General features: G+C 36.5%; 1 long non-coding RNA gene across 1 annotated transcript; it reads right to left on the bottom strand.

The window, feature by feature from the left end:
• Positions 1–6,143: 6,143 nt before the first annotated feature.
• Positions 6,144–7,981, bottom strand: LOC111892900 (uncharacterized). Its single transcript, XR_002850720.3, has 2 exons — positions 7,265–7,981; positions 6,144–7,114 (listed from the first exon to the last, which is right to left on the bottom strand). It is a non-coding gene; the product is annotated as an uncharacterized LOC111892900 (long non-coding RNA).
• Positions 7,982–9,479: the final 1,498 nt, after the last annotated feature.

Genomic DNA, 9,479 nt, shown 5'->3' with positions numbered 1-9,479 from the left:
CATTTCCATACTTTCCTCTGCAATCCTCCCGAATCCTCTAAGTTACTTCCTCAAACCAATGCACAAAATTCACTAAACCTCATCACTAACCCACTGAAGCATATCTTAGGCTCTCCTAGGTTCCCGACCACACCCATCCTTCAGCTGCTGAACGACTCCCACCAATGTCAACTAGCATTCTCATGAATATAATCCCATGCAACAAGGATCAGATAATCTTTCGAGTAAAAGACTCAATCCTAGAATGGTTGGAATCAAACAAGAGTTGTGCAATAGGAACAAGTCCATCACTCCGAGATTATTTAACCCGTGCAACATGTGACTTAACATATTCACTTAACAGTCAGTTCACATCATTAAGAGTCCCACAACGCACAAAGCAAGCAACATTCAGGCACGGAAAATCTAACCAACATACTCTAATCAATACAATCTATCCATTTATCAGATATATAGACTAGCATGCAATACTAAAGCTCATACAATCAGGCATATAAAGGCATCTTTCCTAGCATATAGTACTGAGTAGATCCTTAGCCCTAATCAAGCATGTGATTCATATAATGATAGCATATCACATAATAATCATGTATTGGTATTTTAGGAATCGCTTTCTTGAGCTCAGCTGATTGAACGCATCACACACCTTTCTTTGATTAGAAATTCATTTTTAGTTAAATGTTCATTTTCTAAAAATTTCACAAAACCCTCAGTTTGAGTTCGGGAATACCCAAGAGTATGCCTGAATCCCTCAAACCAAGGCTCTGATACCAACTTGTAACATCCCAAGAATCAAGGTTGAAATTTTCATTTTTGTTATAATCAAAATACTATTGTAAACTTATCTAAACATTTAAAAAGCATTTCAAATACATAATTATCAGAGTCATTCCCAAAGATCACAAATTGCAGAAAACAAGGGTGTATAGGCTGCGATCGTATCGAGCTCTCTCATTTGAAAACTGGAGTACTTGAAACATAAACTGAAAATTGTAAGCACAAAGCTTAGTGAGTACCCCAAATACCATATACCATACATATCCAACAAACCATATATATATCATACATACCCGTGAGCCATACATATCATTCATATACCATAATCAATAAGAGTGTTATGTGCCAACCATAGTCTTGCCATTATGCCACAAGCCGCCTCGTGGTCTTTCTTTCCAGGCTGGGGGCCACAAACCTGGGTCTTACAGATAAGTGCCAAGAGACACCTCCTAGTCTTCCATGCAAGCATCACAAAGACAACTAGCATACAATCTATACTACTTAACTAATTACTTGCCAGAGTTTAGACTTTGGTCTTACATATAGTGTGCCAGGAGCTATCTCCTGGTCTTTCACACATAATGCCAAAGGCTAACCCTGGGTCTTCCTACAATACATAAACCAAATGGGCCGACATTGGTGCCTTCGACCCATACAACAGTGAGGAGACTCACCTCGAATGCTGAAGCTCGCTGAAAGAGTTCCCTAGCTGCTGCCCTGACGACAACTCCGACCTAACATATCAAAATTACACCAAATCAACAAATGGATTCCATTCCAAGGCCCACTAACCATACTTGGGGTAAAATGAGCATTTTACCCTTAATCCAAATAAGAATCTAAACTGGCCCAACTTCAAAAACCAAAAAGGCCCAAAACCAAAAGTTCCACAAAGGCCCACTAATGGCCTAATTTACAAATTGGGCCCAATCCCATATGAGCCTTATCCTAAGCCCATACTTCCCTTAATTACAATTCAGATTACCTCAAAGACCCCTTGGGACAAACTTGCTCAAAGTCATAAATCAAAAGTCAAAGTCAACGGTCCAAGTTGACCCAACTCGCCGAGTTATCTTTCAACTCATCGAGTTTCTTCATTAGTCTGCAAAGATCAGGCAAAACCTTATCAACTTGCCGAGTTCACCATAAATCCAACCTCTTAATTCATTAAGCTGACCTTTTCGAAACTAAGGGATTCTCAACCCAGATCTTAACTGAAATGGCTTCCAACTTTAACCCTAAGAACCATCAAAATGGGTTTAAACCCCAAACACTAAACTTAAAAGGGTGAGGACTTAATCATTAAGCACTTATTCAACAAGGACAAAACTCTAAAATGCAGATATGGCCATATGAAGCTAGATGGCCATGTAAAGTTTCCAACTTTACACTTATTCATGACTAAAAGAAGCTCAAAAGCTCAAAAGAGGCCAAAAGAAGGACTTAATGAATACATGAAGCCATTAAGACCATAAAGTTGGCACCTTTATGCCAAAAGAGATCATGAAGATCATAGATCCGAAAAGGATAAACACTTGGGACTTATAATTCCCTAACAACCACCCATCCACGGCTAAAGGCATACAAATAAACCTAAGAAGAGATCTAAGCCAATACTAAGAAAGGTTAGAGCTTTATGCCCGAAATATGCTGAAAATGGAGCAGATAACCAAGATCTGAAAGCTCCTACTTGAACCACCACCTTGCACCAAGCTTCTCTTCCTTCAAAGAGCTTCAAACACACCAAAACACACCCAAAGTGAGCTCACAACACTCAAGAAGGCTCTAGGGTTTCGACATTAGGGTTAAGGGTTATGGGGGCTGGGAATGAGGCCAACACTTGGAACTTAAAGTGTTTAAATAGGGTGCAAAACCCTAAAATTTGGGTTTCCTTCTGAGTGGCCGACTCGTCGAGTTGAGGCTCCTCAACTTGTCGAGTAAACCCATTAAATTCCCATGATTCTTCATCTTCAACACGCCAAGTTGGCTCCTCTAACTCGCCGAGTTCAACTTAAATTTGGCATCATTCCATAGTTAACCTTCTAGATTCAGGGTGTTAGAAGTTGGGGATAAGGATCTACTCAATGTTTACATGATAAAATACTAGGAGAGATGCCTTGTATGCCTATTCTACGAGCTTGTAGCCTTTCATGATAGTTGTGATTAGTCAGTGATAAATTGGCCTAATATGTGATGCCTTGTGGCCTAAGAAGCATGGGATGCTAGATTGGGTATAATTTGTATGTGTAAGGCAATCAACAGTGTGAGTAGGAGTTCCTAGCATGAGTTGTAGTATGTGGGATTGGGTGTTCTTGGTTATTCTATGGATTATAATCTTACTACTCGAATGTTGCTTGCTTTATGATTTGTGGAAATCATAAGTGATGTGAGTTAGCTATTAAGTGAATATGTCAAGTCACATGTGGCAAAGGTTGGATAATCTCAGAGTGACAAATTTGACCATATTGCACAACTCTCATCTAAGTCTAACCATTTTAGGGATGAGTCTGTTCCTCGAAGGATTATGTAAGCTTTGTTGCTTGTGATTGTATTCATGAGGCGGGTAACTGCCATTATGGGGAGTTCGTCAGTAGCTGATTGCAGGGTGAGGTCCGGAACCTAGGAAAGTCTAGGTAGTGCTTCAGTGGGTTTGGTTGCGCTGCGTAGCAAGTATTTGGGTATTAGTTTGATAGGGTGGCTTAAAGGATTTAGGATGATTCTTGAGGAAAGTATGGATAGGTGTGGACGGTAGTATTGGGCCCGTACTACTGAAAGAACAGGATTCATACTCGAATCGGGGAAAGTTTTGAAGAAATCTTGGAAGCCTATGGGATGAGGATTCTTGGGTATGTTCTGATCATTTGCATGTTGTTTTTCAGTATGGTGATGAGCACTCGAGAATGAGGTTCGAGTTCAGATTTAGGCTCAGGTGTAGGTGTTGAGCTGATCGATGAGCGCATGCGGGAGTTCATATCATCGGAGATTACATGCAATATTTTGGAATGGACTCCTGTGATCTTTGGTTCGGTCAAGGAAGGGATTTTGGAGCTCTTGGATGGCCGTCTCCAGGCTTTTCAGGCCGAGATTGTAGCGGGGTAGTTGGGGGCTCATCTGGAGGCCAGAGCTTGTGGAGTCGTAGAATCTTTCAAGAAGGAGGATCATATTGCTAGTTTTGGTCATTTGGGATCAGAGGTGGGTTATGCACCATGTTTTCAAGGGGTTCTATCTCATGATTGGATTGTCGCGGAGGTTTCGCGAGGAGTTACCCAACATCTTTGGGTGTGTCACTAATAGATTGGTTGTCAGGTTCGAGGGCTGGACCTTGGCGGACGATCGGATGGTCGGGGTTACCCAGGAGCGGAAGATTGATTTGGGGCAATTGGAGAAGAGGAAGCGGACTCATGGTCTGACTCAGTAATTTGAGCAGTTAGACGTTGCAATAACTAGTGTTAGAGACCTGATGGACCGTGTTGGTTGTATGAAGGATGAAGGGGAACATGAGCATGTGAGCGGCAGGTCTCAGTGCGGCAGGTGCGGACAGAAGGGCCACCTTCGCCAAGAATGCACACTGGAGGTAGAATTGTGCCATTGTTGTCATCAGCCTGGTCATATCATGGCATATTGCCCATGGTTAATGGTTGGGGAAGCTCAGGTTCCATCACGGGTACCTCGATAGGTAGAGGAGGTCAGGGTTCCAACAGGTGCTATTGCGGGTATGTTATCTTTTGCTTTCTTCTTGTTTTTTTTTTAGAATTTATATTGCTTGGGAATTTTGTACTGGTTTGGGTAAGAATTATCTTTGGTTTGTTTATTTGCTATTATCTGGTTTATATCTTCAAGAATTGTTATATGCCAGTTTTGCATGCCAAAAGTTATTAGTGAGTTGTATCTTGCTTAAAGGGTTTCAATTTGTTCGATTGATGTTCTGATTCATTGGTGGGATCAATTCAGGGGTATCATTTGGGAGGTTTATGTTGGAATTAGCTGGTTAGTTCTCCAATGAAGTTAGAGTTCAGTTGTATTGGCGTTTGTTCTAGTATGATCGACAGTTGTCCATGGAAGAGCCTTTGGGTTCAATCATTACCGTTGCTACGTAAGGAGCGATAGCAAGAAGATGGTGGTGATAGTTGCATGAGTTGTTTGGTCATTGGAAGTACTTAAGGAATTTTATTATCGCATGGGTCATAGATGGTTAGAATTCAAAGATTCTTTGAGGATGGGAAGTTGGGTGAAGATTCACCAGTTTAGGGCAAGGGTTATGGATTTCAGTCACCAACATAAAGGACTTAAGTATTTAGTGCGGTATCATGGGAGGTGATTAGGATTATCGGACTTGCTAAGATTCCGGGGAGTATTCTTCTGGATTTCAAGAGTTTGGGGATCAACGAGATAGGCTAGTAAGGGAATGCTAGTATTGGTAAGTGCAGGTCATAGTCGGTTCATGTAATAAAATAAACTAGAGGTTATATTAGAAATTATTTGATTTAAGTTTCGTGTAATAGGTCAAAACATAAAAAATTGATCTTTCACACCAAATTGTTAATAACTAAAAAGATTGTCCACAATAAATATTTTATCTTTGAATGCGTGCAATTAACATCAAAAGGTTTCAAACACACACACACACACACACACACATATATATATATATATATATATATATATATATATATATATATATATATATATATATATATATATATATATATATATATATATATATATATATATATATATATGCAGGGCGGATCGGGGCGAGGATAACCCACTCTGTGCCTCAAACCTGATAAAAAACCTGATAACGACCCGTTACCTGACCCGAAATCATTAGGTTTCGGGTTTCCCACTTGGGTTTGGGCTTTTTTGCCATCCCTAATAATGAGGGGGGTATTAGATATTTGTATTTAGTAAAAGATTATGTATATCCAGTGTAATTATCCTAAATTAATGTTGTACGCATTATCATATATTGAATAGTGATCCTTCACAAATTGTGTGGTTGATTTTCATAATTCTATAACTATAAATAAACATGAACATAGCAAATATAAATTGGCAGATCGTGAAGAGGAAATCATTAAAGTCAATTCTATAATAATTAAAGGAAGAATATTATTATTTAGTATAAACAAAGCAAATTTTAGCTTAAATGGTGTGAAATATGACATCACTAGGTGTAAAACTTATGTATTACTTGGGTTAGTTAAAAAAATTAAATATAAGGTCTAAATATTTAAGAACTTTGGATTTATAAGAAAATAAGAAAAATAATGGATTATTAAAAATTGATTAGTTTTTATCTTTTAATTTTAAACAAATAAACAATAAAAAAAGCTTTTGTTTTTAAATCATAATGCACCTGCTGGTAAACGCACCAAATCAAAGGTTATATAAGTAATTCATCATCTAGGAACAACATTAAACCGAAAATAAAAAATGATATAAAGTGTTTCGTGATGAAAGTAAGTTCACTATGGATGGATTGCAACAACATACTCACCCCTATATCTTTGATCTTTCCATCATTTCAACTTTAATTTGAGCCGAAATATCTTCATCTTCCTCGTCAACAGAAAAGGTTAACTCTAAAACTCTCTTATGTAATAAGTGAGGATTATATGTCTAACAATATTTGGAATACATTCTTTTTTCTTGAATGATAAAAGTTGTAATTATTGATCACACTTAAGCACTTTATCCGTGTATTCAACAGCACCACCACAATAAAAGTCACCGAATGAATGATGTAAAATCTCAATAACCGGTGTTGAATGTCGGAGTAGAGATGTTATCGAAAGTACGATGGTGTGTGGAGTACTTCAACTTAAAGTTTTGCACGGAAAAAAGGCAATAATTTAGTGTGAAAGTAAGATGGTGTTTTGTGTACCCCACATGAAAACATTTTCCATAAATAAATAATAAACTCAGAGAATTTGGTAAGGCATTTTCTAGAATTATATGGTTATTTTATAATAATTTTGAAAAGCGCAGCTAATGCGCATGTATTTGGTCATTTTTGTAATTATCTCGTAACATACTCATGTTCTTTTTTTAAAAGATTGTAAGCTTTTGAGTACAGTTTGCTCTCGTTTGACCAATCTATATATATCACCAGTTTGTTTAAGCTCTATAAATTATGAATCTTTCTGAAAACATTTTTTTGTGAGGTCGATTATCAAAAAGGTGTCTTGTGCGATGAAGTAGTCTCTTGTTGGTAGCTTCAAATGTATAAAACTGATACAAGGGATGACAAATGATAAAGAAAAAACAAAATCAATGCACCCCTGCTGTCCTCTTCTTTTGCATTGGGAAAAGCCATGAACTTTGTTCTCACTCTCTTATGTACGTAAAAAACAAGGCACATCAGTATTCAGTAAAGTTCAAAATATATTATTAAAACCCGATGTATATGTATGTATAATGTACTAATTAAATGATAAACGTGATAAATTAATTAACTATTACTAGAATGAAATGAATAGGGCACCTCAAAAGGCTACAATCGAGAGAACTTGCAAGCTTTGGTCATAATCTTCAAACGGCATCGACCGGCCAACATTCGGCAGCCTTTCCTGCACTAATCGGATAACTCGCTCCCATCTTCTCCTATTTCCATCAAATCCATGATCAGCTCTAGATCTACCAGCAGCTTGAAAACCGATTATCTGGTTCAACTGAAACACAAAAAGCCTCGACTCTTGTGCCACAGACATGATAAGATTTTGAAAAGGTTTCAAACTCAATACTACTTTTAGAAAGAATGGCCATGCCAAGATGGCTACAAATGGTGCACCATGGAGCTTAGAAACCCCTAGGAGTTTCACCTTCGCCAGAGCCACTAGGTGCAACCCCATGTCTTCACTCAAATAAAGCTGCACAGGAAGAGAAAGAGAACGGATTAATTATTGTGTTGAGAAAATCGAGTGCGTGGGTATGTGTGTGGGTGAGTGTGTGTGTGTATCTATATGCAAGTTTAGATAGAATTTATAGAGATTCGATTCAGTTTTTAGTGTTTTGGTGTGTGTGAAAGGACAAAGAAGATAATTCATAGGGTGATGTGGGGTAAGATAATTGGATAATTGGAGTTTTTAATGCAACATGGGATGTAATGACGTTAAAAAAAGGTACAACATTGGAGTTAAAAGACAATGGATTGCCGTGAAAAACAAAGTAAGATAATGTTGTTTATGGCTTGACGATGACTTATCACTATATACCCAGATTGGCCTTGGCCTACCTCAATTCTATATCGTACAAGGCACATATATATAGAACTGTAAAGATATTATGATTTATGATTATGTGTACGCTTTTCTTTTGCCATTTTAATCAGCGGGTGGATTGGGGGTTGGACAACAGTCTCGAACTATTACGATTTTAATCACCCACTTGAGTTGGCTAACACGTATTACACTTGAATCCACGAGATGCATGATCGTTTTTTGTAATTAGATTACGCATTCTGGAATAAAGGAATTGAAAGACTACGCTTTTATAGAAACAATATTTGTAAAAAAAATAAGAATTGGTTAAAAATTAAATCCAAAATAGTTCACAACAGTGTTGTAAAAATATCGACTAGGCTTCAATTAATCTTTGTTTAGTCCCTAATCGCTATCTAGTCAATTAGAAAGTGTCTAACGATTACTCACCATCTATACAATGACTATAAGTATAGAAGTCAGTGAATTTTTAATACTTTGAAAAGACTTTTTTAATAGAAACTCTTTGAGAAGTGATCGGTATTATGTTAATAATTTTAATTTATTTTGTTATGATATTAACAATATTTATAAATATTGTTATGATATCACTATATTAGGCATATTTTTTTAAAAAGAATTAACGAATTTACAATAAAGTCTTCGACTAGTCTTCGACTAATCTCCAACTAGACCGACTAATCCTTAGTTGCTAGTCAACTAACTTGGTACCGGCTAACGATTTTTCCAATCTTGGTTGAAACTTGTTTTTGACACAATATCCTGAAATTTAAAGGGTGTTTGAGATTAATTATTTAATTTGAAAACTGACTTTAGGCAAAAAAATGTTTATTGATTTATGTTGATAGGAATATATATATATATATATATATATATATATATATATATATATATATATATATATATATATATATATATATATTATTAGGTTATAACCCGTGTGTTGCACGGGAATAATAATTAAATTTACATAATATAAAAACAAAGTCAATAATTAAAATTTTGCAATTAGTTATTTGAATATGAAAAGCAAAATTAGGAACTTCCAAAAGTAATCGTCTACATAAAAAAAATCAAATACATTTTTTTTATTTTTATAAAAAAAAAAAGAGCTTCATAATTTCAAATTTTGTGGTGATAAAGCTATCCTTCCATGAAAAAGAAAGAAGCATTCAATATTTAAACTAAAATGAAAGACGTTTATATATGTGCAATTCTATAACCTTAGAAACAAAGTCCACATTCGTAGTGACACTCTCGAGTTCCGCATTTTTTTAGATGAACCTTTCAATCAGATTGACAAACCAAATAGTTCAAAATACCCTTGCGACGGCCATACACATATACAATCACATGCACACCAATTCATTGGTTGTTTCAAAATGACAAATATACCCCTCCCCTCCCACCAACAATCATATATAGATACATTCACACCACATGTAGATACGTTCACATGCATCTACACACACTCACATT

The sequence above is a fragment of the Lactuca sativa genome, chromosome 3, assembly GCF_002870075.4.
Source record: "Lactuca sativa cultivar Salinas chromosome 3, Lsat_Salinas_v11, whole genome shotgun sequence".
NCBI classification, from domain to species: domain Eukaryota; kingdom Viridiplantae; phylum Streptophyta; class Magnoliopsida; order Asterales; family Asteraceae; genus Lactuca; species Lactuca sativa.
This window is presented reverse-complemented; position numbering and strand designations above follow the sequence as displayed.